A 17,436-nucleotide genomic window follows, 5' to 3' on the forward strand; every position below is an offset into this window, starting at 1 on the left:
GTAAGAAATAAATAATTTCTCAGTTACGAAAACATGGCCCCTTGCCGAGAAGCACGCTGGTAACGGTGAAGTCAGGACTTGCGCGTCTGCGGTAACACACAGGTGCGGGGAGGCGGGCTATTGCAGTGCTGACAACTCACTCTCGCTTAACTAGTGCGCTGTGAGCTCAGTGCGCCGCAACGATGAGCCTGATTTCGTTTAGAGCTAAGAATTCCGAACGGTAATTGTCGGTAAGCGTCGAAGGAGGGGCCGTGTTTCCTTGGCTGTAGTATAGTACATTACAGTTAATAATACAGGCAAACAGTAAAAACAAATAGTCAATTTCTTTTTAACAATGTATTTTGCAATCTTTTTCTGGCTTTATTTTTTGCAAAATCATCAATAAGTACCGTTAAATCTAGACCCGATGCGGCCTTGTTTTCGACTGCAGTGAGTGCCAAATATCAGAGTCGAGTTTGACCCATACTATTCCTTAAATAAGTTTTGATTATTTTTAATTTGCTGAATGGTTTTTCAGCTGTTGCATAAGTGGCAGGTATTGTATAAAATAATACAGTTATGGTAAACACTTTTGTAATGTTGCTTTATAGCACTGCATATTTAGCTATAATTTCTTTACACAACTGGTGGACAGTCTATGTCATAGTCAGTTTACGCAAGGCGATAGGTATTAACAAATTGAAGTGAAAAATTAGGCCCTATTATATCAAAATATTTATTTTGGAATTGATCATGTTTTTGTAATAAAGTTGTCTCATCTATAGTGAGCAAGACTGATGGTGTTAGGAAAACGTGTATTTAACTGAACTATTATTGCGCATTTTTAAAACTAGTAAATTTAAATATTTCTTCCTTGTTTCAAAATTGGTGGTTGGAAGATAGTTCACCAAGTGTTTTTTAACTTTCTTTTGCCATTTTGCATGGAAATTGGGATCTACATAATATTTTTTGCAGTTTCACTGGCTTCACACTTCATTGATTCGAAATTATTTCCATAAAATCATAATTTTGTTTTAACATCTGCTAAGGCTCTACTTGCCTTTTCCAAATTTTGGATACATAATTGATGTCATTCAATATTTGGTGCACCAATTCACAAAGGAACACAAACTTGAAATTTAGCATTTTTGTTTCAGTACTGCTCATCTTTACTGGAAGTCTTCAGTACTATTTCTTAATAACACCTCGATTTATATATAATTCGGAAACGGAACAACGTATCGAATTTTTTTCTTAAGATTTATGCCTCAGTAAAACCTCCCCTGTAACATCCCTACAAGCATTTCACACATTTTCTGACCTCCCTATATATATATATATATATATATATATAGTTCCATTTCCGAATTATTTAGCATAAAATTTAGCCAATCGGGGAGTCGTGCGCTCACACTCAAGCGGCCTGCCAGTGGCAGTGCTGCCCAACGAGTGCTTTGTTTCGTTAGCTGAAACTTGAATGTACGCGCGACGATCTGATTGGCTAACTTTAATGCTAAATAACTCGGAAACGGCGCAAGGTATCGAATTTTTTTCTTAACATTTATGCCTCAGTACAACCTGCCCTGTAACATCCCTACAAGCATTTCACACATTTTTTGAGCACCCTGTATATATATATCTGAAAAACGAAGCAACATGATGACCAAAGGTGTGAAAATAGGGTACAAGGTCAAACATAATGCAACAGTTTACTGCCTGGCATTCGCAGATGACATGGCACTCTTAAATGAGACAGAAGAACAGCCAAAAACAGCACTAAAAATCTAGTTGAAAAAGCAGAAACGGTCAGACTGAAGACTGCATATAAGAAGACCAACATATTGAACACTGAGTTTGACTGGAAGATAGATGGCCAAGTGTTTGAGAAAGTCAACAGTTTTCGCTATTTGGGGGAGAAGATAACTGGTGGCATACAGAGGAACAGTAGCACAGCAGACAGGGCATAGCTTTTGCAGAAGCTTTGGTATGTTGTGAAAACAACATATGGCAAGAAAAATCTGTCACAGAAGGCCAAATAGCGACATTACACAGCAGTTGTAAGAAATGCTGCTCTGCATGCATCACAAACGATCACACTCGGCAAGAGAATGAGGAGCGGAAAATTCTAAGAGACATGTGGGGCACCAAAAAACATGGTGATATCTAGATACACAGAACACGAAAGGAACTGTATGAAAATATTGAACCCATATCGAGCGAGATACGGAAGAGGAGGTTACGATTTGTTGGGCACATCATGAGGATGGACGAGGAGAGGTTGACTAAGAAGATTTTGAATGCAATATGACATACGGTAAACAACTAGGTGAAGGAAAGCAGAGACGACTGGAAGGCTGTAGGAATAAAATAAAGGAATCTGCAGGCAATAGTACAGGACAGGAAGGAGTATAAAGGGTTGGTGGATGGTCACAGGTGGTCGGACACCAAAATCCAAAGTTCTCTTAACAGAAGAAGAAATAAACAGAAGAAGCGAAAGAATGAAGAGGTATTGGGAAGAAAGAAGACGTGCAAAACAAGCCACACGTGATCCTGAAGGGTCCTCATGAATCAGAAGACGAAATCAAAACTAAGCTTTATTGCAGATATCATATGACAAGACCATCTGTTTGGATTTAATTTTTAAAAAGGTTTCTGATTCGACAGCAAATCACAGCGCTTAATGCTATTCCCAAAAGAATTATACAAGTATTGTTTTGTTGTGAAAAAAATCTCTACTCCTACATGACTGCAAACTGCATCATATATCACCAAACTCAAATTTTGACTGGCGCAATGTACATGCTCCGCATCTGGCCGAATGTTCGTAATCTCTTCTTGTACACCATAATAAATACCACTCATTACACTTGCCTCATCATAACTTTGAGCAATACACTTTTTTAAATCAATATTTTTGTCAACAAAAAATAATTTAGTCCCTACATGGCGAAATCTGCTGCACTATGTTTGATGACTGCATAAAAGTCTAGAAAAATTCTTTTACTTCTATATCGATTTGTTGTCATTTTCCGATCTGGTTATTACTGCATACTTGAGAACAGTGCTTAGCTGTTCTATCCTCAATATGTCTTGCATAGTGTCCACTATGATGGCGAAAAACGATGATGTTCTAATTTGTTGTAGCAGCTTATTTTCAAGTTTGTTCCCTAAGCATTCAATCATTTCATTTTGGATTGTTGGACACAGATACCTTGTACACCCTAAAAACAAAAAGGTATGATTTTAAAAATGGTTTAAAATGCAAGAAATTGAGAAAAATAAACAAAAGAATTCTTAGGAGTGAAAATGATTACCTTCGGGCATATCCAGAACTTGCTGAAAATGTAATCATACTGGGTGACAAGCTATGCAATGTACAGAAAATTGCTGTGGTATCCTTCCTCCTGACTTAAGTTTTCTCAATGTACTCTGAAAGCAAATTACGTTTTGCTAGAGTAAGTGTGATATCGAATGACTTTGTAAGAACCATTTTTCAAAATGACTCATCTTTACGAATTTAATTTTCGTCTTCCTTGTCGATAGTATCATTCTTTTCCCAAAGTTTGTACACAGCACAAGCTTCTGTATGGCTACTTGAGAAACTGTACTCTTTGGCTCTTTCTAATAAGTGCTTCCAGTCCCAACTATTCATACACCATACATTATTCCTTTGTGAAGGAAACAAATAGCAAGGTTGACAATAGGCAGCATGTAGAATTTTGGAGTAACACAGCCAAAACTGATTAACTGGTCCATACTTAGAAACTGAACCATAGTACAGTGTTGAAAAACACCTGTTGTTCTGGTGGGAATCTTAAGGAAATGGCCCTGAAGGCTTTAACGGTCTCATATCAAGAATTAGATGTTTTTCTTTATCAGTCAATGTCTTGCTAGTGAAGTTTCCCAAGTCATAGGAAATTATATTTACCTTTTTGTAGAGTGTATGGATCGACGGTTCTTTCCCTGTTTCATATGCCATGCAGATGTCGTCGACATAACTGATGTCGTCATGGCCGACAGCATTTTTAACTGCAATTTTCGTCTTCAATAGGCTTCTCAATGGATACCACATTACCTGACTGACAGACAACACAAATGTTTAAGCCGGAAGCCATACTCAAGCAGTTGAGTTACAATGTCTACCGTATCTTCCTTCGTCGTTGGCGTTGTTGTTGTTGCTGTGAGGCACCGTTATACCAAGTGGAACGGCGCGTCGATCTTAGAGCATGAGATATGGTAACCTTAAGTCATCGACAACACACAACGGTCACGGTAGCACCTGATTCCAGAACAGCTGCAGTAGTTAGGGTCTACGAACTACCCCCTCTTGACCAGGTTCCCAAAACTTAACTCGTAACGAGATCCCTTCGAAGCAAATTGTCATAACGATCGTCTATAAAGGCTTCGTACAACGATAAGAAATGTTAGTTTATGGAATAATAACAGATAAGACCAAACTGTCTTGTCTCTTCTGTTTTATTTAACATAACTTTGTTCACAGTTTTATTTCGCATTCACCACTCATTCACTGAAGCCCTTTGATGAACAGTTTTGGTTGCTTGACACCAACAGTCAATGATAATGATACAGCTTTTCTCCTTTTTATAAATTGAAGCCCGCTCTCCGCAATATAATTTAAAAAAAACCGGTCTCAATACCGCGTCCCTCATGAGATGCAAATAGACTTATCCCGGAATTTAAAACTCGCCCCTATATTTTTTCACAACGCACAATTAGCACTTCTTTACTTGTTTATTTCTAAGAGTAAATGGAAACTGTATCATCGGCTTCGTCGATATAAAGCGAAACACCTTAATATGCCCAATTTTACCTCTTCTTATGGGATCGGCTACCTTACTCATTAATTTACTACATATTATTTCCAATAACACTAAACAGGTGTCACCGTTATATTTTAATTGTATTCAAAAGCATGTTATTATTATTATGACCGACCAAATCGTAACAAATCGCGCGGCGTGCGTTTTTAACGATAGCTTTACACTCGCCCAGTCTTTATTTAGGCAATATTATATATAAATATACAGACAGGACCGAAATATCGACCCCTCTACCATAACCAATAGAGGCAAGTACGCTATTCAAGTTCCGTTACATCTATCTTAACTCGTAGTGTTACACGGCCCCCCAGATTGTGATGTCTTGAAGAGGGTTCCAGACAGAACAGGCGTATTTTTTTGTGTACTGTGACAGGAGAGGGTATTTGTTTCGGCGAATACACTCACTCTCAGATTCACTCAACAAGTCAGTACATACATTCTACAATATTTAAGTTGAGTTAATGGGCCTAGACAAAATGCCCTTAACTAAATTCCACATTTGTTTATAGGTTGTCTTAGAAACACTTCGCACTAATCACTTCATATTCACACCACATTTTTTGTTGGATGAAGCCCTCAGTTCTTCAACTGACTGTGCAAGGCAGGGATCACAGCCGGGTTCGACGATTGGCATCCTAGGTCAAGACCCTTATCAGGCCTCTTGTTTAACCAGAGAGGAAATGGTCCTCTTCTTTTCCCCTTAATTCCACTTTTAAATCTTCCATCCTCGCTGTTCGGTGAGAGGATAAATCCTATTTCAGCGTCGTCATTGTTGCTGATACCAGGAAGGAGTCTCATGGAAATCTTCGGTACTTTCTTTAATTTTCTTTGTAAGTTAGAATAAGTATGTATTTATCCACTAGTGCTTTTATTTAGTCCACTCTGAGTGTAGTCTTGGTATCCTTCATTGTTTCTTGAATCTATATTTCGCTCATTATTGATAATACTTCTTCAGATCTATGTGAGGGAACAAACCTTTAATTACATCAGTATCACAATCTGCCAGGAGGTAGCTCCCTTCATGAGGTATTTTCATTATTTTGTATGGACCTGTATATAAATATTGCCATTTCTTATTCAGTCTTTTCCTGGTTGATGCTTTTGGGTGATTTCTCAATAAAATTTCTTCCCCTAAATCATATGTGACTACTTTTTTCACGTTTTTATCAAACTGGGATTTTCTTAATTGTGCTTGATGCTTCAGGTTTTCATAGCCCTTCTTCACCATATCTTCTTTCTTGATAATCTTTTGTTCTATCACAGGTAATTTCTTCATCCATTCTGGCACAATACTTTCACCAAATACTATTTGGTTAGGTGAATAACCTGTCGATAACGGCGGTAACTCATTACACACTTTCTCAAATTCATAAATCCAATCGATCCATTTATCATGTTGTTTGGGTATGTACGTCCGTAAAAATCGGTTCAACTCTCAGAAGATTCTCTCAACCAGATTTCCACAAGGGTAAAATCTTGAGATGTAAATGTGCTGAATTCTTTGTTCTTTTATAGTGTTTCTCCATACTTTGCTTGTATAATAAGCAGCGTTGTCTGTCAAAATCATTATAGGTTTGCCAAGCTCAGTTATATAGTTGTTGATAAATTTGCGTAACATGGGTCGAACATGGAGATTTCTCAAAGGATATAATTTCACATATTTTGAAAAGAGATCATAGAAAGCCAAAACATATTTGAACCGTCCATGTGTCAGGGGACATGGCCCACGGACATCACATGACACCAACATTAAAGGTTGTTGTGGGATGATTGGATGTAATTCTATCTTCTGACAATAGTTTATGGGTTTTGCCTTCTGACATATTTTGCACTTCTTAAGCACATTTGTAGCTAGACGTCCCAAATTTGGATGATAGCAGTATTGTGCTATTTTGGCTGTACATTTAGCAGGACCAAAATGACCCCAATTCAAGTGAATGTACCATACTAGTGATTCTAAATATTTATTTGGAACACAAACTTTCCAAACATCTTCTTCATCCTTCCTCCGATAGATTATTCCGGATTTTAATTGATACTGTTCTTGAGAGTGACTTAGCGTTTTGCTTTCAACAGCATGTCTAATGGCTGTCCACAACTTATCATCTTCTTGCTGTTGTGGAAGCCTTCGACATAGCTGTGAAATCTGCCTCTCACAATATTGCCTTGATAAATTCATGACTTTAAAGTCAATAGTCCGTTCTTCACACTCGTCATCATTCTTTCTTTTCGGTAGTCTTGAAAGAGCATTGGCTATGATGTTGTCTTTCCCTCTGATGTATTTGAGCGTAATATCATATTCTTGCAGTAGCAAGGCCCATCAGGTTAAACGTGAATGGAACATCCTTCCCATTAAAATAAAAGATAAAGCTTTGTGGTCACAGAATACAATGATCTTCTTTCCATATACAAAATAGCGAAACTTTCTAAGGGAACAGACCATGGCCAGTACTTCCAATTCAGTAGTACAATATGCACGTTCACAACTAGAGAGTGTTCTGCTGGCAAACCCAATTATTTTGATGGTACTGATATCTTCTGGATTGTCCATCTGGAAAAGAGTGGCACCCAATCCTGTTTCAGAAGCATCCGCATCAATATAAAAATCTTGGTCAAGTCTCGGATGATGTAACAGTGGAGCATTAGTCAAAGCATTGCGGATGTTATCAAAAGCTTGTGTGCATTCGGAATTCCACCCCCACATGACATTTTTTCTTAACAGCCATAACAAACTCTTCCTAACTGATTGGGTAAAAATCATCGACAAAAAGAAACTAAGCCGATAAACGACATTAATTCCGTTCTATTCTTTGGATAAGAATTTCTGTTAATTGCATCCATCTTTTTAGGATTTGGTTTTATCCCTTCAGGAGTAATTATATGTCCAAGAAATTTAAATTGGTTATGAGCAAACTTGGATTTGCTCAAATTTACAGTAACTCCGTATTCCAAAAATTTCGCAAAAACTCTTGTTAATAAGTCCAAATGTTCCTCCCAAGTTTCAGACGAAATTAGCAAATCGTCCACATATAAAGTAACTTCATTCAAAAGGTCTCTGCCCAGTATGGTATCTAATGCTGATATGAAAACACCACCGCTTATTTTCAACCCAAATGGCATGACGGTAAACTGGTAACTTTGGACCAGAAAAACGAATGTAGTATATTTTCGAGATTCTTTCGATATTCTAGTTTGCCAATATGAACTACGCATATCCAAAGAAGTTAAGAAGCGGGCACCATAAAACTTTTGTACTAACCCTTCTAGGTTCTCCGGCCGTGTTTGTACAGGTATAATGATCTTATTGATCTCTCTGGCATCCAACACCAATCTGATGTCACCACTGGGTTTAATTACCGCCACAAGAGGGTTACAATATTCGGAATCTGAGGGCTCAATAATACCCCATTCTAACATTTTATTGATTTCCTTTCTGACTACTTCTTTCTTTGTCCATGGGATAGAATAGGAAGTATGACAAAAGGGTTAAGGTGCATACGTCCTTATATGGCATTCAAAGTCTTTTATTATACCTGGATGTTTACTAAAAAATCGATTCATATGATTCCAAAAAGTAGAACAATTCGTCCCTTTTGGAGAACAGATAAATATTCTGATTCTAACACCTTTTCCTGCAATGACATTTTATCCATCTTTTCTTCAGAACATTCAATAAGGCAGATATCATACACATTTTCGTCATCAATACTGACATATTTTACCATTAGATTCATACACAGTTGATTTGGAATTACTCGGCCCTTTCTCATGGTGGCTGTCAAAACATTACCATTGGAATTAAGTATACATTCACCTTTCTCTAAATTAATGATTGCACAGGTCTCGCATAAAAAATCCAAACCCCAGATACATGGTACTGTCATTTTAGGAACAACCAGGAACGTACTTTCTATCTGAGCCCCCCGTATTGTAATATTGTAACGTCGACACGTACCTGTTTCACAACTTTTTGCATTTTTGCGCTGAATGCGCCAGAAATGGTACATCCTGTGATAGGAAAAGTGGGCATTTTTACCCCTCGGCTTATCTGTTTTAAACAGTCCAGCGTCATGACACTAATAGTCACTCCAGTGTCAATTAATATTTCAACATCAACATTATTTATACTTGTTGGAATTATTGCCTGTAAAATTTGTCCACATTTATTAGAACTTCAGGTTTTTCTTCAATTAATTCATTCCTTGTATCCTGATCGTTATTGTACCTTAATACTCCCAGTTCAAATTGATGCCTGCCTCCCTTCTCCTTTCCAGTCATCCTAGGAAGGCATTTGGTGACTGGTATTAGTTTAATCTATCTCGTTGCGTCATTGGTGGGGGTTCATGAACTTCCACAATCCATACAGTATGATCCGAGATATGGTATTAACCCCGTCGCACATTGGAGGCTCCTTCGCCCATTGGTATAACTCCTTGTGCTGGATGAGAACTCGAGGTATTTGTTCCATCCTGCCGGTGAATATTATGCTTCGAATTATCTTCCCAAGGTCGAATACAATTGGGTTCATTACTTGGGTACCTGTTACTCTTATTTATATCACTACTATGCACATTCGCGTCACCATATTGATGTTTACCTCTAGCACAGTAAGTATCTCTTCTATATTTATCATAATCATTGTTTTTATTGCAACCATATGACGAAGATTGTCCACGCCCCTGTGATGCTGGTTTGACCTGGTTTCCGATATTATTATTATACGTTAAATTATTATTATAATTATTCATATTACTATGAGTGTGAGTCGACATTTGATTACTACTCATTTGTTTCCCGTCTTCCATTATCATATCACCGACAAGAATTGTTCTACATCGTGGTCAGGAACATTTATTAACTTTTCTCGTATATTTATGGGCAACCTTCCCTTCAAAATTCTGATCACTTCCTTGTGAGAAATCGGATCATTCCAATAACGTGTCTTATTTATGTACTTTTCAAAATATTGCCTTAAAGTACTCCTTTTACTGTTAAAATACTCAGGTTGATAAACCTCTTTTCTTAATTTCTCTTGTTTATTCGACGACCAGTATTTATCCAAAAAAAGTTGTTCAAACTCAGCGCAAGTATGGCAACTTTCACTTACTTCGGCGGCCCATAATGCAGCTTCTCCGGTAATTTTGGATTCTCTAAATTGAAGTCGGTCATGTTCAGACCAGCTACGTGGAAATATTCTTTTGAAATTATTGATAAAGATTTTAGGATGCAGGTTGTTCTTTTCAGTGGAGAATGTTGGGAATTGTCTACTTTTAAAAACGCTATTCTCCACCTTTAAAGAAGACGAATATCCTCGCTGACTGAAAGAATCATTCTCTGTACCAACTGAATCATCAACTTCCCAATGCAAAATTTCACCACAGTTGTACTTCGTATTATCACATGTTCGGTTGTTTTTCGTCCTATTCTCCGAACGTTTGTCATCAGTCAACAAATTTTGTGATGACTTTCGTTCTAACTCTGCCAATTTATGATTGGTTTCCTTTTGCCATTTGGGGAACTCATCAACTATTTTGTCTTTTATTTTCTGAATTTCGCTAGTGAACAGCTTAATTAATTCATCATTTCTACTTAGGTGCTCAGTGATATTTTCGTTTGGCTGGGATCCAATAGTAGTCTTAACCTTGTCTACAATTTCATTTCCTTTTATTTCTATGCATACAGATAGATCTTCGTCAAGTCTTTTAGTCTGATCTACCAAATACTTGTCAATCCCTTTACGAGCATCGGACTCAAACTCGACTATTTGTTTCGAAAGCTCTTCTATCCGTGCGATAGCACTGAATCAGCTACTTTCACACTTAACCATCCTATTGGACAGGCATCATAACTCTTCGAAACTATCTCATATTTCTTTCTACATCACGAAGTTTTCCCATTATATTATTATGTTGCCTTTCTAAGGTGTTAGAAAACTCTATATCTAGTTCTCCAAATTTCGCATTTAATTGAGTCTCCCAGTCCGCCTTTAATTCTTTCTTGGTATTTTCCAGTTTATGATCAAAGGTGTTCAGTTTGTTTTCCAAAGAATCCATTTTACCTTCTAATGAACCAAATTTGGCCTCAAATTTTTCATTTAACTTTTGATTGTCCTCTTTTAATTGCTTATCATCTTTTTCTAGTGAACCAAGTCTTCCATTCATTACACCCATTTGAGTATTTATTGGTACCAGCATATCAAACATTTTTTGATTTATATTTCCATTTTGAGGATCAACTTGCTGATCTACTTCCGAAACCTCAAGATCTTTATGTTCTCCCACGCTACTTACCTTACATATCATTGCATTTGAATCTCATAACAGCTCTAAATCAATAACTATATTATTATCTACACATGTCTCCTGTCGCACATTGAGCTCATGGGATGCATCATCCATATCCTCTACACTTGTCTCTCTCTCTCTACTCATTACTTTACTCAACTGCACATTATAATGTATTCTTTTCGTTCGTTTTGACATGATTATTCACTACCAAGACATACACTTATTTTCACTATTTATATATATTTATCTACCAAAATCACAAGTCTCAACTTCCTTTTTTTATAATTATACTGTTATTTTAATCATACCTGGTAGTATCGCTCACTTTTAGCGATTATTGAAGAATACCTCTCTCATTGGACAGATTCACTGGCTGCTACAGTATTTTCCAACTCTAGGGTTCGTGAATCCGGATGACACTCGACTCGATGCAGCAATGCTCCCCGTTCAAGCCGCACATTGGGCGCCACCTCTACCGTATCTTCCTTCGTCGTCGGCGTTGTTGTTGTTGCCATGAGGCACCATTATACCAAGTGGAAAGGCGCGTCAGTCTTAGAGCATGAGATATAGTAAACTTAAGTCATTGACAACACACAACGGTCACGGTAGCACCTGGTTCCAGAACAGCTGCAGTAGTTAGGATCTACGAACTACCCCCTCTTGACCAGGTTCCCAGAACTTAACTCGTAACGAGATCCCTTCGAAGCAAATTGTCATAACGATCGTCTATAAAGGCTTCGTACAACGATAAGAAATGTTAGTTTATGGAATAATAACAGATACGACCAAACTGTCTTGTCTCTTCTGTTTTATTTAACATAACTTCATTCACAGTTTAATTTCGCATTCACCACTCATTCACCGAAACCCTTTGATGAACAGTTTTGGTTGCTTGACACCAACAGTCAATGATAATGATACAGATTTTCTCCTTTTCATAAATTGAAGCCCGTTCTCCGTGGTATAATTAAAAAAAAAAACAGTCTCAATACTGCGTCCCTCATGAGATGCGAATTGACTTATCCTGGAATTGACCGCCCTGTAGATGTACTCAATTTAATGACCACACTTCGCTATCTGCGATTTCGTGTAACTAAATGACCATTTGTTAGTCTGATTGTATACCGCAGCTAGTTAAAACTCGCCCCTATATTTTTTCACAACGCACAATTAGCACTTCTTTACTTGTTTATTTCTAAGAGTAAACAGAAAAAAAAGGACGCCGTATCATCGGCTTCGTCGATATAAAGCAAAACACCTTAATATGCCCAATTTTACCTCTTCTCATAGGATCGGCTACCTTACTCATTAATTTACTACATATTATTTCCAATAACACTAAACAGGTATCGCCGTTATATTTTAATTGTATTCAAAAGCATGTTATTATTATTATGGCCGACCAAATCGTAACAAATCGCGCGGCGTGTATTTTCAATGATAGCTTTACACTCGCCCAGCCTTTATTCAGGCAATGTTATATATAAATATACAGACAGGACCGAAAAATCGACCCCTCTACCGTAACCAATAGAGGCAAATACGCTATTCAAGTTCCGTTACATTTATCTTGACTCGTAATGTTACAAATGCATACTGCTGTATTATTGCTTGTCCTCTACGACGTGGCTCCTCGCTGCCGTTGAGGATTCTGGGACCGTGCAGAGCAAAGCCTTGGTAGACTTGGGGAGAAAAACTCGGTGTTTTCCAAGACATGCAATTTCGCGCGCAAGACCTATCGTTTTCGTTGTTCAACGTTCTGTCGTATTCAAATGTGGTCAAACACTGTATTGTCAAACATACTGCTAGTAACCCAGCGCCACTCAGTGTTAGTTCACTGCAGTTGGCAACTATGGTAACTCCTACTTCAACCGACAACACTCGAACAGCGGAAGGGTCCACATCTTAGCGGACAAGCAATACACCCTGTCATGTTTATGTTATGGAGGTGGAAGAAATTTTCATGATTTCAGATCGTGCCATTCGAGGTTTGTAGGTCAGGGCCCAAAAAGTTAAAAGTCGAAAACTCTAATTCAGATAAGATATTATATAACTATCTCAAACATCGTTCATGGAGGCTGAGGGGAACCTTGAGACTGGGGGCCCTAGGGTGCTGCCCAGTTTAGCCCTATGGTAGCCATGCCGCTTTTGGTATGCTACAGTATAAATTTTAGTGCTCCCTATCTTAATGTTTATTAGAATTTCTGAGTGAAACGTAAGGCATTCACTTTGTTTTGCAGGATGTTTTGATTACCTTTGGGAGCCATTGTTTCCTGTAATTACTCAGGTTGGTACTTGTTGAAATTATTTATTTATTTATTTGTCCATATAAATCTCTTTTTCAGTACATACATTGTACACAGGATGTTGTTGGTGTGGTCTTCGGTCCTGAGACTGATTTGATGCAGCTCTCCATGCTACCCTATCCTTTGCAAGCTTCTTCATCTCCCAGTACTTACTACAACCTACATCCTTCTGAATCTGGTTAGTGTATTCATCACTTGGTCTCCCTCTACGATTTTTACCCTCCATGCTGCCCTCCAATGCTAAATTTGTGATCCCTTGATGCCTCAGAACATGTCCTACCAACCGGTCCCTTCTTCTAGTCAAGTTGTGCCACAAACTCTCTTTCTCCTCAATTCTATTCAATATCTCCTCATTGGTTATGTGATCTACCCATCTAATCTACAGCATTCTTCTGTAGCACCACATTTCGAAAGCTTCTATTCTCTTCTTGTCCAAACTATTTATCGTCCATGTTTCACTTCCATACATCACTACACTCCATACAAATACTTTCAGAAACGACTGCCTGATACTTAAATCTATACTCGATGTTAAAAAATGTCTCTTCTTCAGAAACGTTTTCCTTGCCATCGCCAGTCTACATTGTATATCCTCTCTACTTCGACCATCATCAGTTATATTGCTCCCCAAATAGCAAAACTCCTTTACTACTTTAAGTGTCTCATTTCCTAATCAAATTCCCTCAGCACCACCCGATTCAATTCGACTACATTCCATTATCCTCGATTTGCTTTTGTTGATGTTCATCTTATATCCTCCTGTAAAGACACTGTCCATTCCGTTCAGCTGCTCTTCCAAGTCCTTTGCTGTCTCTGACAGAATTACAATGTCATTGGCGAACCTCAAAGTTTTTATTTCTTCTCCATGGATTTTAATACCTACTCCGAATTTTTACTTTGTTTCCTTCACTGCTTGCTCAATATACAGATTGAATAACATCGGGGGGAGGCTACAACCCTGTCTCACTCCCTTCCCAACCACTGCTTGCCTTTCGTGTCCCTCGAGTCTTATAACTGCCATCTGGTTTCTGTACAAATTGTAAATAGCCTTTTGCTCCCTGTATTTTACCCCTGCCAACTTCAGAATTTGAAAGTGAGTATTCCAGTCAACATTGTCAAAAGCTTTATCTAAGTCTACAAATGCTAGAAATGTAGGTTTGCCTTTCCTTAATCTAGCTTCTAATATAAGTCATAGGGTCAGTATTGCCTCATGTGTTCCAATATTTCTACGGAATACAAACTGATCTTCCCCGAGGTCGGCTTCCACTAGTTTTTCCATTCGTCTGTAAAGAATTCGCGTTAGTATTTTGCAGGATATTGGAGAGAAAACCTTTTTAGCTATTGGTTTTTCAAATGTCAAACATACATTATTTAAATTTTTATGTCAAATTGGATCTATACAGTTAATAATTACAAATTTTTGAAATACTGTATATTTATAATTTATTTCTACAATTAAAGATACAAATTACATTTTTTCTTGCATAAGATACTGTGAGATTGAATAGTAGCAGTTTCTCAGAAGGTAGGATGTCACAGACTTCTTAAAGCTTTGTAGTTCAGGAAGAGATTTTATATATCTTGGTAATCTGTTGTGAAGTTTTGATCCTGCATGATATACACCTTTTTGGCATAATATGTTGTTACAATGATGAACATGTATGTCACAGTCTGACATGGTACTGTAATCACGGACACTTTAGTTTTGAGGAAAAAGGTTTTCTTTTCTCAGTATGCTTTTTTTGACATGTGTGACTACTTCAAATATATAAATTCAGGAAGGGGTAGGATCTTTAGATCTTCAAATAAAGATTTGCATGGTTTTCTGCTGCTCACTTGTATCATTATTCTTATAATTGCCTTTTGTTTCCTGAAAACTGTTATGGTCTGGTGTACATTTCCCAGAAAATGATAGTGTACTTCAGTATTGAATGTACACAAGCAAAGTATACAGCCCCAACTGTTTCTGCACTAGTACTGTTGCAGAGAATTCTTACTATGTAGCTCATTTTTGCTAGTTTTGAATTTAGGGCTGTAATATGAGTGCTCCATTTAAGATTTTCCTGGATATGAAACCTAAAAAATTTAGTTTCATTGACAGCACTAATGTTTTGGTTATCTATACATGTTACAGGTTGTGTCGGATTTTTATTTTGATCAGTGTGGAAATCCATGAGTACCATGTTTTGGGGATTAACAATTAGCCTGTTTCTGGTAAACCATTCGGACACTCCTTTTGTAATACGTTTTGCAGATGCAGTAAGGTTTTCTTCTTTATTCCCTTCAATCAATAGACTGGTGTCATCTGCAAACAGTACTGGTTCAAAATCCCTAACGTGTGATGGGAAATCATTAATGTAGGTCAAAAAAAGAAAGGGATCTAAAATGGAGCCCTGTGGGACACCTTGACTTAGTCCACATGGTTTTGAAAGGTGTACCTGGAGTTCGTTTCCTTCCATGTATTTAATTTCAGTTACCTGAGAGTGATATTCCAAATATGATTTAATCCACTGATTTGGGACACCTCTTACACCATACCATTCAAGATACCTCAGGAGTATAGAATGATCAATCACGTCAAAAGCTTTTGTTAGGTCCAAGAATAAACCTGAGATATTTCAGACATGGTTTATCAGATTGAAAGTGGCAGTTTCAATTGATCGCTGTGGTCTGAAGCTATGTTTACATCCAGAAATAATATTATTCTTGCTGAAGAATGTAATTAGTTTAGAAAGGAACACTTTTTCAATAATTTTCGAAAACCCTGACAATAGAGACACAGGCCTATAGTTACCCATACATTGATGATCACCTTTTTCATGTAGGGGTATTACTTATGCCATTGCCAGTTGCTGAGGGAAGACACCACATGATAAGGATATGTCCAATAGAGGCGAAAGTATTTGTCTTGCTGTTATTTTTATAATATAATCTGAAATATCTTCAGTACCAGTTGAATACTTTCTCTTCAGTGAATTAATGGTATTTAGGAGCTCTGTTGGGTTTACTGGACTGAGGAACATGGATATATTATTTATTTCAATAGATGAAAGTTCTTTGCATGTTGTATTTGGTGGATTTCCAAATTTTTCCTTCACTAATTTTCTAGCAACAGTTGCATAATAAGAATTGAAACTGTTTGCAACTGCCCTAGGGTCAGTGACATTCTTGCCATCATGTGATTTCACAATATTTTTGTGAGTTGTCTTCTTCCCCATAAGATCCTGCACATCTTTCCACATGGACTTAGTTTTATTGGATGAGTTCATACTATATTTGACATTTTCCTTAATTTTTGCCTCTTTTGACTCTTCAAAAGGACTAACAACTTCTTTCACAAGTGGGTTAAATTTATCAGTGACATTTTTATCCTTATATATTGCGTTCAATTGTAATTGCTACAAATTTCAGCTGAAGGTTTCCAGATTCTCACTGTTGATGAGTCTAAAATATCTGTTGACAAAACTGCTCTTGTTAACAGAGTTTACATCATGCATTTTTAACAGCTGTCCATCATAGTCAGAAAGGCGATTTAAGATTTGTATTACACATATGTTATCAGTTCTGTTACTGTATATAAAGATATTGTCAATCAGACTTGTGTAGTCCTATGGCATTCTTGTGGGAAAGTCAATAAATGCCCTCAGGTTGAAAGGGCCCATTACATTCTCAAAGTCTTTTCTATCATTTTTACCTGTCGAAAATTTACATTAAAGTCATCAAGCATGATAACGTCTTTGGTTTTTGAGAATAGGCTAGTTAGAATTGATTCTTCTTGCTTGAGGAGTATATGAAGCTTTCCTGAGGGAGCTCTGTAAACAGTAACCACATAAACAGGCAGAGTATTAACATGGAGTTCAATTCAACAAGCCTCAAAATGTTGATCAACACTATAATTTCTTACATTTATAGACTTGTACACTACATTATTTTTAACATACATTATTACTCCAGCTGTATCCATTCCTAATGTAATAAGCAGCTAACTTGTACTTATATGGTTGTATCATTTTCTCCACTTCC

The sequence above is a fragment of the Schistocerca cancellata genome, chromosome 7 (assembly GCF_023864275.1).
Source record: "Schistocerca cancellata isolate TAMUIC-IGC-003103 chromosome 7, iqSchCanc2.1, whole genome shotgun sequence".
In the NCBI taxonomy this organism is placed as follows: Eukaryota; Metazoa; Arthropoda; class Insecta; order Orthoptera; family Acrididae; genus Schistocerca; species Schistocerca cancellata.